General features: G+C 50.7%; 1 long non-coding RNA gene across 1 annotated transcript; it reads left to right on the top strand.

The window, feature by feature from the left end:
- Positions 1-409: 409 nt before the first annotated feature.
- Positions 410-6,718, top strand: LOC122706643. The gene is made up of 3 exons (XR_006344430.1): positions 410-764; positions 1,271-1,360; positions 4,564-6,718. It is a non-coding gene; the product is annotated as an uncharacterized LOC122706643 (long non-coding RNA).
- The last annotated feature ends 4,968 nt before the right edge of the window (positions 6,719-11,686 follow it).

The raw sequence follows: 11,686 nt of genomic DNA, 5'->3' as shown, positions 1-11,686 counted from the left end.
AAGGTACATCTGTCTTTACCTAACCATGACCCAAATCTCCTGCACTGGCAGGGAACCCCCATGGTGGGAGTTTGGTGGGAGATGGCTTTTGAAGCTAAAGTACCAAGACTGTCCTTCCTCAGCAGTCCACCCACCCAGCATGGGTCTGTGACCTGACGGATGCTCCTGGGCTCCTGTGAAGAGGCAGTGAGAAGGGATGGCTAGATTTCCCACCTAAGAGGGCAGTGAGTGCCCTGAACTGAGAGCAGCGGCAGCTCCCTGACTGGCAGGTGCTGGAGGTTCAGCCACACACGTGTGCCTGCCCTGCACTCTCTTGGCTCCTGGGTGGTTTCCAAGCTTGGCTCTGCTGCCTGGTGTCCTTCAAGTTAAGGCCCTTTCTGCTGAGTCATCCTAGCTGCTCTGTGTTGCCTGCTGCCAGGCTCTCTATTTGTCTGATGCCCAGGAGGGGAGACAGGGCTGGTCTCCAGGAGGCCGCCCTAATCTTAGAAGGCATTTGCGAGGTGCATGCAGTCTTCAAGCAGTGGATGGGGGCTCTGTCTTCAATGAGAGGGAGTGAAACCTGAGGGAGCCCTGGAAGGGCTCAGGGGTCCTGGGGCTCAAAGCTCTCAAGTCCCAATCTCCCCATCCTAGACTGTCCTTCCTGATCTGGGCCTTGAAGTTTGCCGGCCTGCGCGGGAAGGAGAGAAATTTCACACCCAAGTTGCTGTTGGACCTGCCTAGTACAGACCTGGGGCTCCAGTCAATGGGGACAGACATTTAGGCAGGTAAGAGAGACCTGTTGATATGTGGGTATTCTCTCCTCACACAGAACGCAGCATCCTGGAACATGTCCTAGGAGGATTCCCTCTTAGGTGGCTCTTGGAAGCTTGATAAAAAGCAGTGAATGGCCTAGTTTTTTAAGAGAACGGCAATGGGAAAGGAATGCCGGAACTTGCAAAGCAGACTATGGAGGAAAGATCAGTGCCTCAGAGAAGCAGCCTGTAGGACTCACAGACACAGAAAACAATCTTGCGGTCACCAGAGGTGGAGGGGGGTGGGGAGGGGGGTAGTTTTGGATTAACAGATATATGCTACTATATATAAAACAGATAAACAACAAGGATCTACTCTATAGCACAGGGAACTATAATATTCAATATCTTCTAATAACCTATAATGAAAAAGAATCTGAAAAAGAATATATATATATTTGCATGTGTGTGACTGAATCACTTTGCTGTATGCCTGAAACTAATACAGCATTGTAAATCAATTATGCTTTAATAAAAAGCAAAAAGAAAAAAGAATTTCTGCTCGACAAGACTGGAAAACCCAGCATCTGAGTGCTCCTCGGAAGGTCTGGAGGATACTTGCCAAGATGGTAAGGAATTCATGGCAAGAGAGGAGGCACTGGCCTAGTTGAGAAGCTGGGTGGTGGCTGTCATCAGAAGGGTGGGCAGGGCTGGTGGTAGGAGGTGTGATTGGAAGGACCAGGAGCAAGGAGATCTGGGGAAGAGGCATGGAGACCTAGAAGGGAACCTCCCCATGGACAAAGTGAATTGCTGTCTGACTTATATCCCTTGGGCTCTTACCTGGTGGCTCAGATGGTGAAGAGTTTGCCTGCAGTGCAGGAGACCTGAATTCAATCCCTGGGTTGGGAAGATCCCCTGGAGCAGTACATGGCAGCCCACTGCAGTATTCTTGCCTGGAGAATCCCATGGACAGAGGAGCTTGGCAGGCTACAGTCTATGGGGTGGCAAAGAGTCGGACACGACAAGTACTCACTATACTTGTAACCCTTAAGTGTGTGTGTTGGGGGAGGGGGTTGGCCTCCCTGAACCCAGTAAGATTCCAGGAACTGAGGACTGACCCTAGGCCCCCGCAGGCCCTTGGGAGATGCACCGGCTCCCTCCTGCCAAGTCCTCCTGATATCCTAGTGTCTGAGTGACTCTCCCTTGCTGGAGACTGGGTTTCGACCCAGTCTTAACTTCCGTCCACCCCATCCACCCAATCATCCACTGCCCCAGTGGCCACGCCTGGGGTGAAAGCCAGCCAATCAAAGTACATGGCTGCCGGCAGCATCTCCCTTCCCTGGGCCCGGGCCCTTGGGGAGCAGTGGGCCGGCGGCAGTGATGGGAAAACACACACTGTTTGGGGGCGTTGCGGATACAGTACGGATTATTTTTAGCAAATTGTTCTGACTTAGTGAAAACCCTGAAAGATAGTGTTGATGATCGCCCCTATTTTGGTGCTGCAGAAGGCACCGCTATAATTAGACGCTTGTTTCTGGGTGATTCTGCTCTTCCCATGAGAAGACACCTCGCCTGCTGCAGAAACGCAGCCCTGAGGGGTGTCTTTATTGTTCAACTGGGGGCTCCATCCTTTACTCTTTACCCTTAAGGATTCACAGCATTTCTGAGAAAAAATAAATTATTTGCCTGTTTCTCAAGCTAATATTAGCTGGAGCATAAATGAGAGGGGTTGGGCCCTCTTTTGTTCTGCGATCCTGCTGACAACCGGGAATTATCCCTTGCAGCCCGCCCTCCTCCTCAGAGGTACTTCCTGGGCCCCCAGCCAAGCCCGGCTCCTTACCTCCTTCCACCCTGAAGTCTCTCTTGTATCAGTGTTTGTCATTTGTGACCTCAAATTTATCTCTGAAGCACTTGGACTAACATCTGTCCCTCTGCTGGACCATAAGCTCCACTTGGAAGGGACTGTAGCTCTCTGTCCTGTCCCCGGAGCCTACGATGGTGACATCAGTGAAATGCCACCATCAGAGTCAGGCATGTGGGGAACCCACAGCCCCCAGCTCTGCTGTCCCCCATCTACAGGCTCACTGCATGGACTTCTCTGTGAGTGCGTATGTGTGTGCTAAGCCACTTCAGTCGTGTCTGACTTTGCAACCCTATGGACTGTAACCCACCAGGACTGTAACCCACCAGGCACAAATACTGGAGTGGGTTGCCATGATCTCCTCCAGGGGATCTTCCTGACCTAGGGATTGAACCTGCATCTCTTATGTCTCCTGCATTGGAAGTTGGGTTCTTTACCACTAGCACCACCTGGGAAGTCCTCTCTGTGAAGTGACAAGCAATTTACAAATCCAACCAGCTTGTGGCAGAAGCATCGTGAGACTTTAGCATGGGATGTGAATGAGGTAAGCCTGAAAAGGGAGAAGGTGATATGAGCTAGTGATCCTGCTATTGAAACTAGGGTTGGGGCACAGGAGAGAGGGAATCAGAAACTAAGAGTGTCAGTTTCCTGGGAGCTGGTGTCCCCTTCAAGACCTGGTCATAACCACAGCCCGAAGCTCAGGGTCTCCTGTACAGTAGGTGCCCATGACTGCCCATGGGAGCAGCCTCTGAGATGGCCCTCAGGATCCTTTCCCTGGTGGCCATACCCTCGTGTGGGATCCACTTGCACTGTGCCAGGACCAACAGAACACAGCAGAAGTGAGGGTATGACATTTCCAAGAAAAGGTAATAAAAGGCGCTGTGCTAAATATCCATTGACAGAGGAATGGATAAAAAAGATGTGGCACATATGGAATACAATGGAATATTACTCGATCAAGAAAAAGATGAAATTGTACCATTTGCAGAGATATGGATGGACCTTGAGTCTGTCACACAGAATAAAGTAAGTCAGAAAGAGAAAAACAAATATTGTATATTAGTGCATATGTGTTGAATATAGAAAAGTGGTATCAGTTCAGTTCAGTCACTCAGCCGTGTCCAGCTGTTTGCGACCCCATGGACTGCAGCACACCTGGCCTCCCTGTCCAACACCAACTCCCGGAGTTTACTCAGACTCATGTCCACTGAGTCAGTGATGCTATCCAACCATCTCATCCTCTGTCATCCCCTCCTCCTCGTGCCTTCAATCTTTCCCAGTATCAGGGTCTTTTCGAATGAATCAGTTCTTCACATCAGGTAGCCAAAGTATTGGAGTTTCAGCTTCAACATCAGTCCTTCCAATGAATATTCAGGACTGATTTCCTTTAGGATTGACTGGTTGGATCTCCTTGCAGTCCAAGGGACTCTCAAGAGTCTTCTCCAACACCATAGTTCAAAAGCATCAATTCTTCAGCACTCAGCTTTCTTTATAGTCCAACTCTCACATCCATACATGACTTACTTGAAAAACCATAGCCTTGACTGGACGGACCTTTGTTGGTATAGATATGAAAAGTGGTGTAGATATGAGCCTATTTTCAAAGCAGAAATAGAGACCCAAATGTAGAGAACAAATGTATGGATACCAAGGTGGGTAGAGAGGTGGGACTAATTGGAAGATAGGGTTTGACATATACACACTACTATGAATAAAACAGATAACTAATGAGAACCCACTGTACAGCTCAGGGAACTCTACTCAATGCTCTGTGGTGACCTAAATGAGAAAGAAATCCAAAAGAAAGGGAAAATATGTATATGTGTAGCTGATTCACTTTTCTGTACAGCAGAAACTAACATTGTAAAGCAACTAAACTCCAATAAAAAAAATTTTCAAGAGCCACTGCAGCTCCCTCCATGGTTGAGCTCTGTCCCTCTGTGTCTCTGTGTCTGTCTGTCTTTCTCTGAGATCACTCACTCTGGGAGAAGCCAGGTTGTGAACAGGCCTCTGGAGATGCCCACGAGGTGAGGAGCTGAGGTCTCCTGCCAACAGTCCCGTGACTGAGCAACCTGGAAAGTGGATCTTCCAGCCCCACTCAAGCCTCCAGAGACCGATGCCCAGGGTAACAGCTCAACTGCAACCTCACAAAGGTCCTTGAACTGCAACACCCAGCAAGTTGCTCCCAGATTCCTCACTCCCAGAACTGGTGGGCCGTGATGCATGTTTGCTGCTTTATGCTGTTCAGGTATGTGGTCATTTGTGACACAGCAATGGTGATTCATACACCAGCTAACTGCACCTCTAACTCCTGACTCTGTTCTGTCAGCTGGGAGCTGTGTCCGCTCCCAGCAGGGTACTCCCACTTTCTTCTCCTCATCAGCCTCCACCTCCCTCCAGCCCCCTGGCCCTGGCTCAGCAAGAGTCACCAATAAGGGCCAGCACTGACCATAACAGAAGGAAGGGCAAGGCTCAGGGAAACCAGGGAACCTCAAAGTCCTGACCCCTGGCCTGAGAAGAAAACTTGACCTTCTCCCCTCTGCCCACATGGCTTACTTAACTCTTCCCGACACTGAAATCTCTTTCCCTCCATCCTGCTTATCCCACTGCAGAGGAGCCAAGCAGCCACTTCCTTTTCCAAACTGCCTGAGGACCATCACTTTCCTGGTTCAGTCCTGATCTCTTCCCTGTGTCCCAGCACCAGAGACCAGTATTCCTTGGGAAGCTATATTCCACCATCAACTGCCATCATTTGCTGAGAGTCCCTGCAGAAAATAGAAGGGAAGACCTCCCACTGACTGCCCAGGCCAGGACGGCTGCCCCTGGGCACACAGCTTGGAGTGGAATTTTCAGAGCTCCTTGGTGGGCACTTGATGAGTCCTCTCCAGTTGGAGGCTTCCACTCTTCTGCTGGCAATTTTCTTGTCTTATTTCTTAGCAAATAGCTCTCCTTTCTCTGTTCTCTCCTTTTGCAGCTCCAAAGAGTAGGATACTGGATCGTCTGGACCAGACTTCTAGTTGTCTTTTCTCTCTGTCAATCTCTTTTTCTAGATACTCCCTCCACCCTGCCTTCTATCTCATCTATTAGGAATCCAAGTGCTTGGATGACCTCTTCCTTGTCTCTTAGATCCAATATCCTCTCTCACATCCCTGATAATATTAATGACAGTTTCATTAAGAGCTTCTCTTCTGCTCCTTTCTCTCTGAGTCCTCTGATGCCTGTTTTCTGTTTGGTTCCACACTGGTACATTCATTCACATGGTCAGGGATTCTGGGTAATCTGTTCAGAGTCAAGAGAGTAGCACTAAAGTGCTCTCTGAAGATTTCTTGGGGGGAGGGGGCTTTACGCTGGTGGGAAGAGCAGATTTCTTGTGGGGTAACCTCATAGGTCAGTGTTTCCAGGTCTCTTCTCTAGGGACATGTGCTCTCCCTAAAGCATGGAGGTCCTGCTGCCATCTTCCTGGGTGCAGAGTTGGGAAGGCGCTTTGTGGGTTCTCTTAGTGTGAAGTCTTTCTTCTTCTACCCTCGCCCTTCTCAGTCCAGAATCCCACCCCCACCTCCTTCTGTCCCTGGAGTCCCTGAGACCAGAGCCACCCCTTCTCCACTTTCTCCAAAGAGCAAAACTTCAGGCTTGTCTGGAGACTGCAGAGGAGGAAACCTGGGGTCCCACCCACTTCCTGGACAGAGTCTGAATCAACCCCTCCATTTTATTCTTGCCTTGACCACCCTTACATCATCTGCCTCTTGTGATGCCAGCTGCTACCCACTTTCCAGGCTCCTGGGTTCCAGAGTGGACAGACCTGATCCTTGGCAGTGGATTCCACCCCACCCCTACAGAGCCTTAGGTCCTGGCTTCCTCTTCTCCATCCTACCCTCTCACATCTTAGCCTACCTCCTCTCCATCCTACCCGCTCACATTTCAGCCTACTCATGGGGAAAGAGGAGGTAGCTGTGGCTCCCTCTCCCATGCTGTTGCAAGGCAGAAATGAGGTCACCATGGTGCCATTGTTAGGGGAAGCACACTGACTGAAATAGCCCACCCTGGCCAGGCACCATAGTAACCGTTTGCGTGAGTTATTTTACAACAGGAGGTCCTGGTAAAGAATGAGGAACTAACAGGCCACCACCAACTGGAAGAATTTGAGGAAGGTCAAAAGGAGATGCCACATGTCCTACCACCTCCCAGAATCCTCCTCGCTGGCATCCATCTTGGCTGAGTGATGCATGCAGCACCAGCAAGGACCATGAGTCAGATGACTGGCCAGAGACAACCTGGAAACTCACCCCATCACCATAAAATGAAACTGTGGGCCACATGGCAGAGCAGTCCTCCTGGGTTCTCTTACCCTGCTGCTTTCCACCCTTTCCAATAAAGTCTCTTGCTTAGTCAGCACATGTGTCTCCTTGGACAATTCATTTCTGAGTGAAAGCCAAGAGCCCCCTCTCAGACCCTGGAAGGGGTTCCCCTTCCTACAAACACCATGACCATGATGGCAGCCCCTCGGGTGAGCTCTGTCCCTGGTGCACACTCTGTTTCTCCCACACAGGCCCAGGAAGAGGAATCACATGTAGGGACCATGGGAAGCACAGAGCCAGGGAAACTGCCCCCTCCATGCGCCCCCACCCCCACCCATCCATGCAGGACCGGCCCCCAGCCAAGTGTGCCACCCAGTGACGCCGTGTTGGCTGTTTCACGGCCTTTCCAAAGCCTCCTTTCAGCCCCCTCCCTCCACACCCACAGACAGAAATGTGCACAAGTGCAAAGTCACCATGACAAGAACATGAGCTGGCAGCTGAGACCTGCACGGCTAATGACGGTCTGAAAGAGGATGAGCCGGCTCTGTGCCATCTGCCCACCTACTCCTCAAATTACCTTCACCCACCTTCTAAATGGTGTCTGACTTTAGGAAGAGTGATTGCCAGAGTGGGAAATATATGTGTCCCACCCCTGCAGGGCGAGGCAAGCTCGCAGAGCAGTTCTAGTTCTGTTCCGTGGGGGTCTAACCTGTCTGCTGCAGCAGGCTCCTGGCAGAGCACAGGCACTAGGGGGTGGTGACACAGGGTGTTTCAGGTTGGGTCTGCTCCTGTGACCCAGGTTGGCCCGCCTCCCATCCCTTACCAGGACTGTTGAGGCAGGAAGCCTTGCCTGGAACCTTTGATATCCGGAGGCCTGGCCAGACACATGGACAAGCTTGTCTTGTTCCTTAGTATGTGGTCACAGTGCACATGTGTATTTCAGGGAAGTCATTAGGCTTTGAGGTCATTCATTTGATGACCTGGACATTGTCAGAGGCTAATTTAGGAAAAGACAAACTCAACCTACATCAGCTGGTAGAAGAAAAGCATTTGTTAGTTGTGATGCCCTCCTCCTAAGGCAGGAGGTTCCCTGGTGGCTCAGTGGTAAAGAACCTGCCTGCCAATGCAGGAGACTTGGGTTTGATCCCTGGGTCAGGAAGATTCCCTAGAGGAAAGCATGGCAACCCACTCCAGTATTCTTGCCTGGAGAATCCCCACGGACAGAGGAGCCTGGAGGGCTCCAGTCCATGGGGTCACAAAGAGCTGGACACTACTGAGTGACTAACACTTTCACTTTCACACTGGTGAGTTAGGATTTCAGTATATGAATGGGAGAGTGGGGCAAAAACGATTAGCCCAAGACATCAGAGAAACCCATGATGCCAGTGTCCATGTTTTATGTATCCTTCCAGGAATTAATTTCTATGCTTCTACACACACTCTCTCTAGCTTCCTCTTTTTCATGAGTATACTTTTATATGCTTTGAAGACTGGTCCATATCACAGACCTATATATTTGCTGTTATTTAGTCACTAAGTCATGTCTAACTTTGTGACCCCACAGACAGCAGCATGCTGTCTATATACACACCTTAAAAAAAAAAAAATCCTGATAATTCCATACTATGGATGTGCCATAATTTCATTAATATTACTATTGCTAGTATTTAGGTTATTTTCTAAATGAGGAGGATGAGACAGTTAGATAGCATCACCAACTCAATGGATATGAGTTTGAACAAACTCCGGGAGATAGTGAAGGACAGGGAAGCCTGCTGTGCTGCAGTCCATGGGGATATAAAGAGTCGGACACGACTTAGCGGCTGAACCATAACAAGGTGTTTCCACCCTTTTACAATCATAAGCAATGCCTCCATGAGCCTGTGATCAACATCCTTGCAGAGGCACTTGAGAACACACACAGAAAAAAGTTTGAGAGCGAACTTGCTGGGCCAGTGGTTCTGACATAAGGGCCCAAACCTTCCAGGTCCTGTCCCTCTGGCATTGCGGTTATCAAAGTTTCTGGAGCTTGGCCAATCTGATTTAGGTCTAGAGTAAGGTTTCCAGGTGTTTCAGTCTGCATCTCTTTTACCATGAGATTAAACCTCTTTTCAAAGGTTTAAAAGCCTTTTCCCTTTCTGTGAGGGATTTCTATCCATTTTTCAATTCAGTCCCTGGGGTTTTTTTTTTTGGTATTGATTTATAGCAGTCCCACACTTGTGACATAAATTGCATATATTATTATGCAGATGATACTGCTTTCATATTCAGACATAAATATATTTTGTTCATTTAATGACTGCATGATAATTCCATTTTAGGGATGACCCATTATTTTATTCTTAGTTGAAAGTTGCCTTCCTACTTTAATCACATGTTTTCTGCCAGGCAGAAATATCTGGCTCTTGTATCAGTGATGTGATTTATGGCCTAGGGTTTTGTAACATAAGCATTCCTAGCCCAGGAGCCCCTTTCAAGACATGGCGGTGGCCAATGTATCCCTGTGAAGTGGTGTCCCTAAGATGGGAAAGTTGCCACATAGAAAAGTGTCTGATCCACATGGAAGTATCCCCACCCCCTCCCACCATGGGTGTGGCTGTCTCAGAGCAGGGACCCAGGGCAGCTTCAAGCACCCCTGCAGCCGAGGAAGAAAGGCCCAAGGTGGAGGGAGGAGTGGGAGGCCAGGTGGGCGGGTCCCACACGCTCTCCACCAAGGCTGGAAGTGTCGGCGGCCACCCCAGCTGCCTGTCCCTGGCCTTTCCTGCCCAGCATTCTCCATCCTTCCCCACGGTACACCGCCAAACACTGTAGAGAGCCGCTTCTTTGTGTCAGGGCCTGCCCTGGGGGCTGGGATGATTGCACTGTGGAGACTGGTGGTCCGCGGAGGGCAGGCTCCTGGCACCGGGTTAGGGCCCTGCTTAGCTGGGGGAAGCAGCGGCTTGCACTGAGCGCTGCCGGGAATCTGGGAGGGAAAGCCAACAGGAGGTAGGTGGCAGCAGATGAGGCCAGACCCAGGGACCAGAGCGCGGGCTGCTCCCCACCATGGACACACTGCAGAGACCCTGGAGGGTCAACATCCCCCAGCCTGACCAAGCTGGAGGCACCCCACACCCCTGGGCGAGACCAGCAGGGATGCCCCACCACCCTGGAGGGCAGTGCCCATCCAGGACCCCAGTGACCCCAATGCCTTTGGGGACCGGTCAGGCTCTGCGGGCTGGCAGCTCAGCTTCTGGTTTTGACTTAGAGCTGATGCTCAGTTTTCTCATCTATAAAGAGCACGTAATGCTATGGCAACCCCTGAGATGGGTGAGGAGTGACCCACATGAATCCCTGGATCTGTGAGCACTGCTCAGTGAGTGTAGATGGAGGGCGGAGCTGAGCCCACTCGCCAGCCCAGTCGTGCACACCCCTCCCACACACACTCATCCAGGATCACATTTTCTCTGCAAACGGAGAAACTCTCCATCACAGATTTCAGCACAGCTAGCGTCTATGCTGGGAAAGACTGAGGGCAAGAGGAGAAGGGGGCGACAGAGGATGGCATCACCAACTCAATGGGCATGAGTTTGAGCAAACTCTGGGAAATGGTGAAGGACAGAGGAGCCTGGCGTGCTGCAGTCCATGGGGTCGCAAAGAGTCGGACACGACTGAAACCGAACAACACTGAACCTCCACGATTTACCTGGGCCACCAGGAACCAAGCGCCCCCACTCCTGGAGGATGCTCTAGGACTAGGGGTAAAAGTCAAATTGCACCTGTTCACCACCAGAAAGGTGAGTCCCTTGCCCCTTTCCTAGAGGTGGTGACACGCACAAGTGTATCAGGTTCCTGACAAATGCTGGCTCCCTTGGGACTGAAACTGCTTGCCTGCAGGAGAGCCCAACTGCATGAGACACTCAGTGACTGCTGTGTTTGCTGAGAGACGGGATGGGAGGGGGCTAGTGCCGCCCCTCTGGTGTCTCGTCCGCCCCTCTGTGGTCCCTGCAAAGAGTCTGTATTTAGGAGATCAGGAAGTGGTCCTTTTCACAGGGCTGCCTCGAATTATTTCAGCTGCACCGAGGTATTTCAAAGTCAGACCAAATAAACATTTGCATCTAAAAGAGGCAAAACAAGGTCATTTGAAATAGAGAAGAAAGCCTTTCCCGTATCCGGAGGGTGTGGCCAGACTCCCCCATGAAGCCTCATAGCGTTAGCTTTGGTTTTATGAGTTTGCCAAGGCACGGAGCTCTCTGGCTTCAGGAAGAAAGTGTTTCGTTTGAAATAAAACATGAGCCGATCTAAGGTTCCTTCCCTGATCTGCTCTGTGGCCACCCCAGCCCCCTGCAGCTGCCGGGACCATATCTTTAAAGGTTTGTTTTTCCTGAGGAGGCAGCCGGGACCCACTGGGTGTTAACAAGCAACCAGGCCCAGGGTGGGTGTGTGAGTGTGTGTGTGTGTGAGTATGTGTGTGTGTTGGGGGGGCTGCTCCCAGCCTCCACTCAGCATCCCCCGCATGTGGTCAGATGGGTCTCTGGCCTGCCCCCAGCTTTCTAGTTCTTCCCTCTTCCTGTTGGGCCTGGCACCCAAGAAACACAGCCAGACCTTTCCTGAAGAGTCTGGACCGAAACCAGGGTGTTCCTGTTCAGTCGCTCAGTCATGTCCAACTCTTTGCCACCCTGTGGACTGTAGCACACCAGGCTTCCCTGTCCTTCACCATCTCCTGGGGGAATCACCTTTTCTTTTCTTCTAGCAATTATTTCTGCCCTCCCCTGGCTTAAACACATCTTTTAAATTAAGCCCAAAGGGAGGGGCCGTCTGTA

This window comes from Cervus elaphus, chromosome 13 (genome assembly GCF_910594005.1).
Source record: "Cervus elaphus chromosome 13, mCerEla1.1, whole genome shotgun sequence".
In the NCBI taxonomy this organism is placed as follows: Eukaryota; Metazoa; Chordata; class Mammalia; order Artiodactyla; family Cervidae; genus Cervus; species Cervus elaphus.
The sequence above is the reverse complement of the archived record's forward strand: the minus strand, read 5'-3'. Positions and strand labels throughout refer to the sequence as shown.